We start from the raw sequence: 16,905 nt of genomic DNA, 5'->3' as shown, positions 1-16,905 counted from the left end.
ATCTGCAAATATTAAAAGCAACTAGGGCAAAGACATTAAGAATTAATGATTGTAGACATCTCAACTGCAGAGATCTTCTGAAAATCAAGCCCTTTTTAAGGCGTTGATCCAGCATTTTCTGAAAATCAGTTTGATTGAGTTTCCAGTTGGACAGCCATAAAATAAGATACCCCAAATCACTAACTTTTATTCAAGTGGATACATCAGTGAGAAGAAACTAATGGAAGTTACATCTATCCTGTGGCTGTGGAAACAGGACTTCTCAGCAGAATAGCTGTTTGTGTTTTGTAGTTAGTGGACTCCTTCAGAGGCATCCTCAAGCTTCAGGCTCAGCTTTCTTTGTTTGAATTCTTGGTTAAAATATTATTCTGGGTTGGGATGTAATAGAACACAAATATATTTGGACTAGGGCAGAGCTCTAGTTCAGGACAGATAGCTGGATTTGAAGAAAAGCCTTTCTAATTTATTAAATAAATTAAAAGAGACTTAAATACAGAAGCTATCACACTTGGCAGCCGAATACATATGCTTTATGTAGACCTGTGATTTCACCAGCAGTTTTAAGGTTAATTTTCTTTTTATCCAAGACTTTGTGAGTGACCTACAGTGAGAACCTTTTTCTTTTTGAGGATGAGGAGGAAAGTTGATAATGAAGACTGAGCTATGAAAACTCCCCCTCAGTCCATCTGATAAGTGATGGAGGCATTTTGCCATTCACATAAAAACAAAAGTTGGGTTTTTTTGCTGTTGGTTTTTTCCCCTCTCACAACACTTGCCAAACTCCTACTTATTAAAACACATGGAGAATGTTACAGTGATGAGGCATTTGTGTAAGGAGAGGCGAAGGCAGTTGGGGACAACAGGAGGGACAGTTGGGGCAAAAATACATTTAACAATAAATATTAGATCTTGTGTCCTGCCTGGGAGATTCATTCCCAACTGCTCAATATCACTTTGAAAACTAGGAGCTAAAAGATCCAGGAAAATGAATGACACTAGGAAACTTCAATGACAATTAAATTCATTTTCGTGGAAGAGGTATACTCTGAAAACAATTCTTTTCTCCCATGTCCCTTCCCTCTACTTCATTTTGTAGATCCTCTCTCTGAGTGAACCTCTCCTCGGCTAGATATATGATCTATTGTTTACTTACAAAGATCATGGCTGTGTTCTCTATTTCTTCTGTGGAATTTATCTTAAAAGATACAGTTCTCTGAGCATTGTCAGCTTTCTTCTAAGGAGACAATTGTGGGATCATTTAACATCTCACAAGAGATACTCTTACACATATCTCTGCTACCTTATTTGTTGCATGGTAGCACCACGTAGTGTAACTGAGGTTTACTAAGAACACTTGCAAATGGATGGCCATGGTAAGAAATCCTGGCTCCTTTGAAATCAAAGAAACATCAGCAGACCAGGATTTCACTCCAGTTTCATTTATTAAAATATTTCAGCTGTGGTTCACATGATTACCCAGGAGGGGTTTCTGACACTCCTGCAGACCTAACCAGGCACGGATGGTAAGTGCTCATATCCCTGGACAGATCTGTCTTATATGATGTTCTGTGGAGTCTGTTCTTCCATAACTAGCTGAATGGTAATAAAGCTATTCCTCTCCCTATTTTTATGTAAGTATATATAGAGAAACTAGCAAGCTCCAGTAAGTTTTTCCACAGTCTGGGAACAAACAAATCACATGCTTGGCACTATCCGTGGCTGAGAATATACCTAAGTGGTTTATATGCCAGCTGCAGAAACTCTTTTCAGGAAAGAGAGAAACCAATAAAGAAATAGTTCAAAGAAAAATATTTCCTGATTGTACTATAAACATTTTTTTAAACTGCTCTCATTCCTAGCTCTCTTCATCAGCAGCTTGTAATATGACTTGTTCTCAAGATACAATAAATCATTTCTCCAGCGCTTCAGTTATTTGATTTTAGAGCAAGTTGCAAATCCAGGAAAGAATTTGGCAAATAATTTTGAATTTTCAAAGCTGTTTTCCCATTTTTTAGGGCTTAAAATTGAACAGTATCCCATTTTTCATGACATTTCCCACATTTTTATCTAATTCTTCAGCTAAATCATTTTTTAAATATTTCTTGTAGTGAGAGCCACATTTTCATATTGTAATCAGTATTTCTGTAAATGGAAAAATGTTGAATGACATTTTGATCAAATTTCACACAAAAAGGAAATAAATGGATAATATCAAACTTTTTTTACTAAAAAATTATTTTTTGCCAAAAAAGCACTTTATTTTTAAACAAAAAAATTGAAGAAAATTTAAACTCATTAATAATCTTATATCACATTTATTTGGAGCCATTCTTCCTGAAGGATTCTAGAACACTTCCCAAACCAGATGTAAGAATCCATTTCTCACTATGGAAATATGGGAGCTATTTAAGACTGAACAATAAAATTACTGTCCAACAATTCCTCCTCTGCATGGGTTGAGGAACATCTGAAGGGCTTCTCTCTTTGGTCTGGTCTTTCTTGCAAAATTCATTGTATTAGAAAATGTATTAGATGCCCTTAATGTGTGATTAGAAAATGTGTTAGACTCTGTTCTGAGTTAACCTTTGGAAAACAGGATCCTATGGTGAGTTCTCCCTCCTTTTCCTCTTCTGTTGGGTGAAGTTTGAGGTCTCCCTTCCTCCATATGAGGAGCTATGTCATCTTCGTCTCTTTCCTCCCACATTATATTACACTGGATGGAATCAAAGCTGCATATAAACATGATTTTGCTTTGATGCAGATGACTGTAAAATTATGGAGGAATGGACATTCATGCAGTTTAAGACCAGAAGGCACCATTACAGTAGATCTTCTCTTGTCTGACCTCCTATATAACACAGGCCATTACATTCAGTAAATCCTTTACTGGACCCTATTACTTGTGTTTGACTAAAGTATAACTTCTAGAAAGTCAGTTCAGATTGGTTTTGAAAACATCAAGAGATGGAGAATCCATCGCCTCCCCTGGATTGTTCCAGTGGTTCACTATCCCCACTGCAAACAAGGTGTGCCTAATTTGCTTGGTATCAGCTTTCAGCCATTGATTCTAGTTACATTTTCTCTGCTAAATCCAGAGCCCTTATAATATCTGGTATTTTCTTCTTATGAGGATCTGCACTCAGTGAAGCCACAGCTGGGAGTGATGCATGCCTAACTTCACTATTTGGCTTAATATTTGGAAATGTATCAGTCTGCAAGTGTTAGAAATTAGAGCAAAAAAGAATAGTTCCATGTTCCATTTGATCATTGCTAACTCTGTACTGCAGCCAGTGAGAACCAATATCAATACCAAACTCTTAACCCCACAAATATTACTGTTTTTAATTAAAAGGTGCATTGGAATTTCAGTCCCCTATTTATCATTAAAAGTCCTGTTTCCATAAATATCTTGTCAATTTTCTTCTATAGTCTCTCTCTCTTTCTCTCTCTCTCTCTCTTTTTTTGGTGGTTTTTATTTCTGAGGAAAAGTGGACAAATGTATCCGAAATGAGATCAGTAGCCTCACTGAGGGTTGTGGCTCTGATTTCAGGTAGGTCTTTACCTGGTCTCTAATAGTTTGCAGTTTTGTGTGTACAACAAAATGCAGGCAGAAGATTGAAGGTGTAGTTGTTTCATTGTGCAGTTGTACATAGTTATCTATTTTGCAAGTGCAGTCAGACAGGTTGGGTGATATTGCTGACAAATAACTGAATTTGTAAAATTATGCACCCTTATTTAATTTTATCCATCCCTTTAGAAGCCTTTTAAGTAAAATCAGACCTAGGGGTGCTACTTGAACTTGGAAGACTCGAGAGCTCCTCTATGCACTTCTGAGCAAGTGGGGCTAGGTCTGATAGCAAAGAGATGAGTAGAAAAGGAACATTAGTGAAAGGGTCTGACATGAACTGGTTGTAGAAGGAGGGAGTGGCACAGAAGGCATCAGTACAGTGTGACCAGCACTGCTTATTCCTTACATCTGACCCACCTCCTGGAACTATCCTGGCTCATCTAAACAATCTCTAAGGATGAGAGAAAAATAATTTTGGATAGAAATGGGCTTTTCTAAACCAAATTTCAGTGCTGTCCTTTGTAATGAAAGTTATCATCTGATTGCTGTTGAGAAGTGAATGTAAAACAATTTGGTGGTATCAGTGCAGTGCCCACTGCACACAGCCACTAAGCACTAACGTAGAACTTTGTTAGCAATCGCAGCAGAGATCTGAGAAATGAATGGTCTTAGAATTTGAATGAGCCATCTCACCCATGCACCCTGCCAAGCAGAGCTGATGCTTTTTGATGCAACAGTAGGACGGCTTGTTGCTCCATGCTTTGTACTTGTTTTCTAACTAAACAGAAATATAAACTTTCTAGGATTGTTTGTTCAGCAATTTTCCTGGCAATTTTCACAGAATGAAAAAATAGTGAGTTGCTATGTCTCTGTCTCCTATCACGTATTCTTCAAGGCCTATCAGATGCACAGCACTACATTCTTTCTCTTTTCAGACTTGTTAGTATGTATGTTTTTGTGACTTATTCAAAAATAGTCAAGGTTTCCCAAGCAGCCAATTATTCCTGTATATTTCTACATTTTTGTCCTTTATAATATAAGGAGACTGAATGACAAGAAGACTTGTATGAGGACTTTTTTTAAAGTTCTCAGGGATATTTTTAAAATTGATTTTTAGAGGAGGATTATAAAGACTAGTAATTTTAATTTTAATGTGTGTAATTGCTGAATCCCATGTCTTAGGAACAATTCTTTATAATGAATTGCATATTTGTTATAAAGAGTTTGCATGATTTATTATTTGTTGCAATGAGTAGTTTCACTGGATTATAATATCTTGGAACACTTTTAGCTCTGGTTTTGTTTTCAGTTAGCCATGACATAAAAAACTTTCCAGTTAAATTTATTCAATGGGCTTCAAAAGCAAAATACTTTGAGACACTTTTTTTATGAAGTACCACTACTGAGGAGATTGAATGTCAGGCTTCTGATAATTTTCCAGATGTAATTAAGCTCTGAGATATAGTGGGTATTAGATACCGGGATGGTTAGCCATATAATAAGTTCTGGGAATGTGGGGGAAGATGGGAGCTGTCAGGCAAGAGAAAGAAGAGAGCAACTACTATTACTTCCTAGTGTTCCTTATTGCAAAAAATGGTGGTCTCATCTGGCCCTTGTGTTTAACTAGTATTGATAGCTCTAATCTGGGGAAGGGATTGCATGGTACAAGAAGACCTTTGTACGAAGGGTGAATTAGGCCCTAATCACTCTTTAAATATCTGTCCCCCTCTTCTTTCTACAAATTGTGATTGACACTAAACAAAGGTGAGTGATGGGAGGAAAGGGGACACTGGAGAATCTGAATGGGTCTTGACAACTATTTTCTGATAAAATTTTTGAGCTGTTTTCTTTATTTAATTTTCAGGCTAAACAGTTGCCTTTATGTTCATTGATCCACTGGTCCAGGGAGCATATGCGCTGACAAACTGCTGCAAATTCTTGTAGTCAGCAGTGGGCCTTAATGTGCCACCATTCAGAGCATCATCCTGCACTTCTTTCTCTCTGCTTCAGCTTGTGACCAGCTGGCACCTTGGAAACAGATGGTTTGAAATTAATGATTGCTGCCATGTGAAAGCTGTTATACCATTGGAAAGCTGTAATAAAGTCTTTACATTTAGCTCTATTGGGTTCTAAAAATACCAGGCCTTGCAACTGCAAATTGCAGGCCTCCAAGTTGTTCAATTCTGGAACATGTTGGCTACGTCTACACTGGCCCCTTTTCCGGAAGGGGCATGTAAATTTCATGAGTCGTAGTAGGGAAATCCGCGGGGGATTTAAATATCCCCCGCGGCATTTAAATAAAAATGTCCGCCGCTTTTTTCCGGCTTTTAAAAAAGCCGTGTACACTGGCCCCGATCCTCCGGAAAAAGTGCCCTTTTCCGGAGGCTCTTATTCCTACTTCGAAAAGGGGCCAGTGTAGACGAGCCCGTTGTGTGTTTAATTCACAAAATCTAATCCCTGTGACTCTAGCACTAGTATTAACTTCATTATTTTCACTTAGATTGCAGTGGTGTTAATTGTGAATTTTTGCCCATACATTCATTGATATTCATTGATTGCAGGCTGTAGATTTGCAAAACATGCCTGAGTCTGAAGATATTTCAAGGGGGACCCATTGTGCAGGATAGGGCAAAAAATCTGCACCTATGTTTCCTCCTTGACAATTTCAGTAGTTGATGATAATCTCTGCGGGCCCATAGGGGTGTTATGATATGAGGATGTGGTAATGACATTCTGGAGATATTCAAGATGAATATGTAGAAACAGAGCCTCTTCAGGACTGCAGATTTTAGCAGGTTCCAGGGACCAATCTGAGGTAATTTTATTTTTATGACAATGCAATTAGCTTAGTGTGCAAAATTATCATGTTTTACATTGTGTATGTGGAGTCATTTAAGTACCAGCTCAGCCTAATTGGTTAGTTTTAGCTTTAATTGTTAAAACATGAAATGGAGGAATTCATTGTGTTAATTAGGAAATGTGCTGTTAATAGGGCTATAACGTGTCAATCTGAGTATTCATCTGCTCATAAATCCACAGATATTCAAGGCCCCAACTGAGTGAAGTGCCTAAGCACATGCTTAGCTTTAAGAACATGAATAGTCCCATTTGAAAAGCAGTATGCTTAGTCATGTGCTTGGTACTGGTCACAGAGGTAGAAGCAGAGCACTCTGTAGGATGTGGCGAATTGAGTGATTGTGCAGGGTCCCACGGGCTTTTGTGATTGGCCTATGTGGTGGTGCTGGAAGTGATGGGTTTGTCACTTCCACCTCATGCCTTGCACCCTCCTAGGGATGCCCCTGTATAGAAGGGTGGGTGGGATGGATCTTTAAGGTAGTTGGGCTCAGCCTCATTTGTGCCTTGTCAGCTTCCGTCCCACCAGAAGGTCTTTGAGACAGATAAAATAGAGACTTCTCAGTTTAACTGGGAACAAAGATTTGTAGGGAGCAGGAAGGGTTTTCTCTAGTAGAGCCATTTTGAGTTGTACAAAATGCAAGGAAACTCTGCAATGGGACAAGAGATGAGGCTTAGAAAGAGAGAACCCAGGAAAAGGATTGCAAGAAGGGTACAGAGAGTGGTTGATGTAGTAAGTGGCCCAAGAAAGTAAAATGGGGGAGGGCAGAATGGACCTTCTTTTTTTACAGTATTGCAAGGTCCCTGGTTTGGAACCCAGAATTGAAGGAAGACCTGAGTGCCCTTACAAGGCTACCAGGGAAGGAAGTGTGAAAACTTCCTGACATGAGGTTCAGAAGGATTGTTGAGCCTGGAGTTGGACTAAATACTCAGTATGAGGTTTCTGAATATATGTTGGCTTGTAATGGACTTTTATTTGTTAACTTGCAAGGAGCAGACCCTTGTGATTCAACTTGAGGTCTAAATCACCTGGGTTGTGCCCACGAAAGCTCATGATGCCATCTACATGTTTTGTTAGTCTTGAAGGTACTATTTGTTGTGTGTTAAGTTTTTCCTGTCACAGACTAATTTGACTACCCCTTTAAATTACCTCTGTTATCCTACAGTGCTGCAAGTTACAAGACCATCTGGGGGACAAAGTAAGTTGACCACTGTAGGGAAATTGAGACAGATACATCTCTGTAAGTCCAGGGAAAGAAGGTGATTTTATTGCAGCCTTTTTTGACATGCCAGTTTCATGTTGCAGCTTGTAATGATTTAGCAAGACATTTAGGGCTACATTTTCAATATACTGGCTCTGAATATGTGTTTGCAAGACTATGAGCACAACCACATGTCTGTGCACCTAAATGCATTAGATTAATAGATTTTAAGACCATTATGATCATCTAGGTCAGATTTGCTTGATAAACAGACCATAGAACCTCACCAGTAAATTCTGTATCAAGCCCATGATATCTATTCTGAGTTGGAACATGCTTTTTTAGAAATAGAATAAATTGCCCAGGGAGGTTGTGGAATCCCCATCTCTGGAGACATTTAAGAGTAGATTAGATAAATGTCTATCAGGGATGGTCTAGACCAGGGGTTCCCAAACTTTTTGACACGGGGACCAGTAAATCCATTCATGAGCTTTCGGAGGACCGGTAATATTCATTTGCATATTTGCATATTCATTAAACAAATGACAAATATGCAAATATGTTGGTTTTGGTCCTCCCAAAGCCCCCAGAGCCAGCTTTAGCAAAGCTTTTGATACGGCCACCCACAACATTCTTACCAGCAAATTAAGGGAATATGGATTGGAAAAATGGACTGAAATCCAATAAAACCCTGCACCACCACATCGTGTATCGAAAAGGGGCTAATTTATTTTCAGAAAGCTGACACCATCTTTAGAATTTTTTATCCATATTCTCATTCCTGATGGTGAATGCACCAGGTTCTCTCCATTCTGACACATTGCAGTGCCTTTAAACCTCACTGTCAGCAGTGGGGATATTTAAAAGGCACTGCTTTTAAAGTTTTATTCAGGATCTGCGTGCACCCTGAACTGTCCCGCTCCCTGCTGGCCAATTCTCCCCCCCCTTCCCCCTCCTTCCCCCCCCCAAGCCCTGGACCAGCCACGCTGTCCCCGCCAGCTGATTCTCTCCCGATCTCTCCTGGCAAGCCGTGCTGCCCCCGTCAGCCGGTTTCCCTCCTCCCCACAATCTCCCCTGGCCAGCCTCACTGCTCCCGCCCCCTTGGCCAGCCCTGCTTCCGCCGGCCAGTTCCCCTCCCTATCTCCCCCGGGCAGCTCCACTGCCCCGACCCTGCTTCCCTGCGGCCCATATCCAACCCTCCCTCCCCCCTCCATAGTCAGCAATAAGAGCTCATCTGGTAACCCTCGCTATGCCTCTGCCGGGAGCCTGAAGCATACGGCTGCATCCGCCCGGCCCGGCTGAGGGCTTGGGGAACCCGACACTGCACGTGCAGTCCGGGAGCCCAGAACACCCTGGCAGCCACGCTGAGGCCCAGTATTTTTTTCCCGTGGCCCAGCAGCGGGCTGCGGCCCATAGTTTGGGAACCGCTGGTCTAGACAGTACTGGGTTCTGCCATGGGAGCAGGGGACTGGACTTGATGACCTCTCGAGGTCCCTTCCAGTCCTAGTATTCTATGATTCTATGAAATACCCAGTCCCAATTTAAGGACTTCATCCCCAGGCTGTTTCAATGGCTAAAGCACCCTATTTGCAGTCTGAAAATAGTCAAACTTTAGCTTCCAATAATGCTTCATAAACTCTCCAGCCTGGAACCAGTTCTCCTGCTGCTCAGTTGCTTTCCTTTTGAGTCTATCACTTCACCAGTCAGAGGAGAGGCAGATAGATACTTTCTCATGCCCAGGAGAGGGAGAGGTTAGGGTTTGACTCTGCAAAAAGCAGAGGAGAGGAGCCTATGTTAACTTTGTTTGGCTGCTTGCTTTCATTGTTCACACTGACGGTAAGCATGAACTACAAACTGTAATTTGATCATACTTACTGTTCAAACAATATTTGGACCAAGAATTATTCACTTAAGAAATCAGGGAATAATTTCAAACAGTGAACACAGTCAAGAATTTTATGACCTCTTTGTGGGAAATTTGTCAACAGGCTGTGTGTGTGTGTGGGGGGGGGGGGGAGTGAGGAGGGAGCTAAATCTATTAAATACATTGTGAATTACTTGGCCAATTCCTTTCCATACATTAAGCATTTGCAAGAGCAGGATCCAAGTGAGTGCCTCTAATGCAGCCAGTGGGACTACTTGTTAATGTTACCTATTTAAAGTTATATGCATCAATATTTACAGGACTGGGACATTAAACTATAAACGAAATAGGGCAGAGATATTGGTGATAGTGGTGTGTGTGCTGAAAATTCCATGCACATTTGTGGAACTTGCTAGACAAGTGCTAAAGCATACAAGTGTTTTGAAGTTTCTGATGTAAGTATATTCTATCAACACTAGGTGGCAGTAGTAGCTAAGTAAAATGGAAAATATTTTGACACAAAATCTATAGCATTCTTGGGGACTTCATCATCTCATAATTATCTTTTAGTGTAGGCCCTAGAGATAAACTTGAACCCAAGAGTTCTGCAAATTCCAGATCCAGGGATGAGGATTAGACCCATCTCTTTTTATAGAGTTACTACATGGTTAACCTTAACACTCCTTCCACTAAAGCAAGAAAAATCTCAGATTTGGGAGACTTCCGGAAAACTTGATGATGAGCCAGGGAGAGTGTGCTGCATGCAGAAGTGCAGGACAGGGAGTCCAGGGTAACCTGACCCTGCAAGAACAAGGCCAGAACAGAGCGCACAGAGCTAAACAGCTTATTTGCATGCTGGGGATCATGCTTAAACTTACCTCTTCTCAGACATGCTGCTTCTCTGCCCATGCTACAGTCCAGTTCTGATCCTGAACTCTTGAGATTTCTATCTCCTTACCTACATGGACAAACATAAGTGAAATATCTTGAAATATCCCCAGTATTTAACTGATTTACTTTCCCACCTCGCGGAGGAATTATGAGTATCATTCCCTTTTATGGTGGGGGGGGGAGGTGGCAGCACAGAGGCACAGACAGACTGATTTGCCCTATTTAATTTGCCCTAGGTCTCTCAGGAATTCTGGGGCAGAGTTGAGAATTAAACCCACGTCTCTGTGCCTTCGCATCAAGGAGGGAGGAAATAAGCAGCAGTGCTTAAGACCCAGCCTGTAAGGAAAGGGGGGGGGGGAAGAGTGAGGTGTTCCTGCTGGTCACTGTGAAGTTAACCTGTTCAAAATCATCCAATTCAACTGAGGGAGGCATATTGTGCAGACCAAGATTTAGTCTTACAGGTTGGACTCTATGGTCTGGCACCCTTGGGACTTGACTGGTCCCGACGAAGGGAATTTGCCAGACCAGGGGAGGTCCCCTGTCACCAGCCTCCCAGCACCTGCTGGCTCTGCTTCTGGCCCCATCTGGCCCCCTTCCCTTGAGTCAGCTTTGCTGCCAGCGATGGCTGGACCCCTCAGCCTGGAGACTCCTAGCTGTGCTGCTGGACCTCTTTCTGTGGTGCTCCCCACGCTACCTGAGCCCCCACTGCAGGCTCCCTGCTGCACTGTGGGGCTCCCTGCATTGCTTGAGTCCCCTGCCCCAAGGCTCCTGGGACACCACTGGCCTCCCTTCCCTCCACTTTTTAATCCGGGAACATCTGTGGTCCTGCCACGGATGTCCCTGGACCAGTGAGTCTCGGTTTAGGGAGGTACAACCTGTAGTGTATTTAGCTATCTATTCCATTCTTACTTAATCCAGACCATACAAGACAGTTTGGGTCCCCACCATCACTACTAAAATAATCTTTGAGATTCTTCCAGCAAGACACCATCTTCCAATTACTCTCCATTCTGAGACTATTTCTGTCAGCTCCACTGCCTCCTTTCCCACACATTATCTCTTACCCTCTCGGAATATCCATGCCAATATTGGGACTTACTTCAGGGACAACTGATTGATTACGGCCATCCACTGTAGAATTGTATGAGTTTCAGTAGGACCACTGTGTTGAGTAGGAGGAAAAGAAAATTGTATCATTGTTGGTCTCTGGATAGTTGTAAAGGCTTTCCATTTGATTTGGAGTTTGAGACGTTTATCATCCTGATACTGTATATATTGTTTCATTTTTAATAGTAACATCCACTTTTCCACCTAGAATTTGGGATTTACTCTCCATACTAATGACATGGCTGGGCTGAGCAGGAAGCAATCATCAAGGCTGCATCTAGACTGGCATGATTTTGCACAAAAGCGGCTGCTTTTGCGCAAATCTTGCTGCCTGTCTACACTGGCCGCGAGTATTTGTGCAAGAACACTGACGTTGTAATGTACAAAATCAGTGGCTCTTGCGAAAATACTCTGATGCTCCCGCTCAGGGTAAGCCCTCTTGAGCAAGTATTCTTGCGCAAGAAGGCCAGTGTAGACAGCCACGTTAATTTCTTGCGCAAGAAAGCCTGATGGCTAAAATGGCCATCAGAGCTTTCTTGCGCAAGAGAGCATCTAGACTGGCACGGATGCTTTTGCGCAAAAGCAAATCTTTTGTGCAAAGGCACATGCCAGTATAGATGCTCTCTTGCGCAAATACTTTTAACAGAAAAACTTTTCCGTTAAAAGTATTTGCGCAAAATTATGCCAGTCTAGACGCAGCCCAAGTGTATTTCTTTACCACGGGGAACAAGAGGAAATGGTTTATGAAACATTCACAGGTATTTAATGGGATACAGAGGCTGAAGCAAAAGGCCAATAGGAACTCTCTTTTGAGCCCTGAAGTGCCTCTTGAAGAATATTCAGATTGTTTTTGTGACTGGCCTGAATTAAATGTTAAAGGACAGAAGCTTAGATCACCACCTGCCAATTGTTTTAAATGACTGGCATTTATCAATACCAGAACATCTGAGTCAGAAGCTGGATTAGTGGATATGAAAGAGATAAAGGTCAATATTATGGGAGGGGAGAAAAGAAATCACCTTGTCTGTATTTTTACTAAGCAGCATATAAATTAGCACATCTGAAGGAATCAGGGTGAACCTGTAAACATCAAATGATGACAATGCAAGAGAACTGTGAAGCTAATTTATGTTGCAGAGAAATGGTAAATGTGTTAATTGTGGAAAAGGGCATACTGGAGAGAAGGGGAGGAGGCGGAAATCACGAGTTAGCCAACATTAGATGTGATTACAGGGGAACTGTTTTTGTACACGTTTATTAATTGGAAAGCATGTGGGGTAACGGCTGTTAAGGGAAATGAAACTTCAAGGGTGTCTGCTATTGCAAACGTAGTACAGCCCATCTTACGCCACTGGGACTGGGACCACAATGTGTCGACCAATCTCCAGAAGAGGTGCCATGTAATTGTACTGGATCTGGTTTGTGACCTTGGTTCTCTGCTTCCCTAATAATGATACTAAAAGGAACCACAGAGAGGGTAGGGGAACGGGCATAGTATACGTGTGGTTAAGATGGTGATAGACAATGTAATGTTACAGTAACTGAAATATAACTAATACTCCCATACCTTCCAACTTACAAAATATTCCCGGTTATTACTCGAAATTTCAATTAACATTGCTAGAAATGTGCTTTCTACAACTTACTGATTCATTATTACTATTTCCACCTTTCAGTATGTTGGAGCACTAAGAACTCTGCCTCAGGATCATCTAATTTTATTTATTTATATTTTTTAAGTGTTCCTTTATCTTTTCTACTCTTTTTTTTTTTTTAGTGGAACATCTCTTGAAAGACAGACAGACAGACAAACTCTGGACTCCTCCAAAGCTCCTACTGCTCCTTCTTCTCTACAAGGACAAGAAGCAGGTTATCCCCTTATTGGAAAGGGCAAAGATCCACATTTTAGGCTTAATCTACATCCTTCCTTTCATGCTGGGAAAACTGTGCTGATGCAGTTTTGAATCTTGGCAGAAGCAAAGGAGCAAAGAGCACACTGGCCCTAATTTAATATGTTGATTTATAAGAAACTTTTTTCTTTTCTGTTGGACTCTTTCCTCCCACAGAGCACCTGCAATCCAAAATTTCGGTATCTCCCATGTCCTCATGAAACTATGTTTTGTGTAACAACCCTGTGTACATGGGACCATATGTCAGAAAAACCCCATTTTGCGCAAGAGCCTGTAAACCTCTTTTTTTTTTTTTTAAGAATAAGTAATCTTGCACAAAATGGAATTTTTCCAACAAATGGCCCCATCTATACAGGGCTTTTTATCACAAAAACCTCTTCCACAAAAGGGATCGGAAGAGAATATGCAAATGAGAGTGTGAGATTTGCAAACGAGCGCTCCATTTTCATTTCCTCTTCTGAAAAACTGCCACAGTGTAGATGTAGCCTGGCTTTCCTCTTTCAGTAATAACGAATAGCACTTAGATAGCATTCTTTTATTTATAGATCTGAAGCAGACCAAAGGGTGTGAGGGAAGGAATGGTCATGCGCTAGATCATTATAATCCAGAGTAACTGAACCACAAGGATATTTTGTTTCTGTTCTAAAGCAGCTAGTTTCTGTTTTCCTTGATCACACTTGAGTAGTACTTTACTCCATAAAAAGCCACAGTGAGGGTATGTCTACACTGCCACCCTACTTCGAACTAGGGTGGCTAATGTAGGCATTCGAAGTTGCAAATGAAGCCCGGGATTTAAGTAAAGGTTTTAATCAACATGAATAAAGGAGGCAGAATAATCAAGTTTTAAATTAAATATCTAACATGCCTAAACTCTACCCTTCTCTCTCCCCCCTCACTTGACCACTGGGTGTATTATGTGTAATCCTCATAGTAACCAGGCAGAACTGTGCATAGGATTTGAGCCAAAGTTCTTCTAGAAGAAGCTGAGATAGATGAACTACTGGCTTTCTGCCGTCAGAATTCAATAGTGTGAATAGCTATATAAGTGAGATGCACTGATGTAAAAAGTCAGCAATACACTCTAACTAGTCCACCTGTTCTGCTGATGGAAAGTGTTCTGCTGATGCTATACTTGTTGATGTTCAGTTTGTGGGTTAAATTAACTACTGTTCTTTGCTCAAGTGAATTCAGAATCTGCAAATGAAGAACAAACACTGCATGCTAAATTTTAGGTACTGAAATTATAACAATCTTCAGTCCTGTACCAGTAGTTTCCCATCTTTTCCAAAGTAGCAACTGAGTGAAGTCAGAAGTTGAAAGGATATGGAGCATTCTCTCCAGAGATTTCCCTGTGATATGTGGATCTCTCCCTAGGTTTACACTTGAGGAGATAAAAGCTGGAAGCTAGAGACTGTTCTTATTGGTAATGCACAGCTTTTCAACTCCTTTCCCTTTGAAATCCCCAAGCACCATGTTGTGAGACCCAGGGGAGGCTCAGGCTTTTAAGACTGTGTCTTCAAGAGCTGATTCCCCCCACACTTGCAATCTTACTGAAGCCTGGCAGTAATTATAAAGCTCAGTTACACAAAAAGTTAATATTAAGACTGCTTAAAGGACACAAACTGAAAATTCAACTGGTTTAATGAGTGCAGAGGCTTGGTTAAGTTCTCTCTCCTATTCAGGATTTGGGTTTTGTTTTTAATGAGTTGGTCTAGAAATCTTTGGGAATGAGTCTTTGGGCTACAACTAGCAGGAGAATGGAAAATTTCCTGTAGTGACACAAAATAGTGCTGTGGAACACAATGTAGGAGTCCTGGGCTAGATTCCAGACTGCACAGCTGTATCATTAATTTGCAAGTTAATTTCCTGTTCGTTCAACTTGTTCTACCTAGGCAGATGTCCATGGCTGGATGGAATGCCGTTGAAGTCAAGTTGCAAGGAGGGACAGAGGGTAACATGTTACCTGTGGAAAAAATGATATATTAACTTTGAACTGCCACTTCCATTGTACTTTTCTTTGGGCTCTCTTAATGGATTTTATATAGCACCATTCACTGTTGTATGCAGCACTACTATAGATCCACCCTTCAGAATAACTGTCCTGAGATTTACAACAATCAAACAGAGAAGGGCATGACAAGAAGTGGTGGGTTTGTTTTTGTTTCCCTTCCCCACATTTTAATTATTTTTCAAAGTATTATAGAAATCAAACCAAAAAGCAAATACTTCCTGGTTTCTGTTTTAGTTTCTCCCTAAAGAGGGAGCCATTAGTCTGAACTGCCTCAATCACCAACCCATCCAAATATTGCATTTTACTTGGTATAGAAGGTTTAGATCACAATGGATCATGTTCCTTGAAATACATTACAATTTAATTTACATTTTTTTTTGAAATGTGGCTACTTTAATGCCATATCTTCAGAACATGAAGCTAATTCATTTTAAAAAATTATTATTTTGCTTCTGGTGCCTTGTGTACATTTCTGGAACCTAACTAAATTTCATGGAAAAGATCTGAACTCAGTGAATCTGCTTTGATGCCAACAAAATGACCTTAAGAAAAATGAAAGTGCAGCTAAGCAAGCCTTTGAGAGGGCATTTTTCTAGTAAAAAGGCATCCTGCCAATTTCAGATAAGAAGGCTAAGCACTGACAAGATATCCCTCCTAAAAAAGAAGTCAATAATTACCAGCCCTGAACCTAGCAGCAGGAAGTAACATTTCACAGATTTTCAAAATGCAACTTGATTAGCCTTTCAGTGTTAAAATTAAAGCTGTGAAAGCTCAGGAAAATATGCCTGCTCAGCAAACTCCAGTTTTTGTTTGCTTAAAAAACAGGAAAAAGCTGCTACTTCTACAAGCCAAAGAAGAACTTAATTAAAGACAATGGAAGATTTTAAAACAAGACTGGTTTTAGGTGAGCAAGCAGGTATTTGGGGCTCCCAGGTGTCACTATTTAGCAAAGAAAGTTTCAGGAATTTAGGGGCTAGATAGACCCCTAGAAAATCTTGGATTTTAAGAGTTTAAAATAACAATAATGGTCAGTATTTTTCTGTGATTTGATTTATATAAAAGAGGAAGACTCTTAATCTGCTTCTGTTTCACTGGTTGAAATTAGATAACTTTGTTTATATTTTTCCTTTCTGACAATTTGGGGTCCCGTGAAAATCATTTGGGAGGTCAAATACCCTCTTGGCCCCCCTTGGTAGCAGTGGGCCTGATTAAAAATAGACTAAGTTAGGATAGCATGGACTGTGCCAGCATAAATTAGAGCAGTGAGAGAATGATGAGATGAAAAACAGGTCTCTTAACATGCCTGAACAAAGGGTGCTGAAGGCTTTCTCCCTAGTAAATCTGCCTCCAAAGCAGAAAGATAGACCTTAGAACAGGAGTGATGCACATACAGTTGTCTATGGGTAAGTCTATACAGAAGGGCTAAAGTTGAATTAAGCTATGCAACTTGAGCTACGTCAATTGCATAGCTTAAGTCAAAGTAGCTTAATTCAGCTTTT

Source organism: Pelodiscus sinensis, chromosome 8 (genome assembly GCF_052426305.1).
Source record: "Pelodiscus sinensis isolate ZL-2025 chromosome 8, ASM5242630v1, whole genome shotgun sequence".
NCBI lineage: Eukaryota > Metazoa > Chordata > Testudines > Trionychidae > Pelodiscus > Pelodiscus sinensis.
This window is presented reverse-complemented; position numbering follows the sequence as displayed.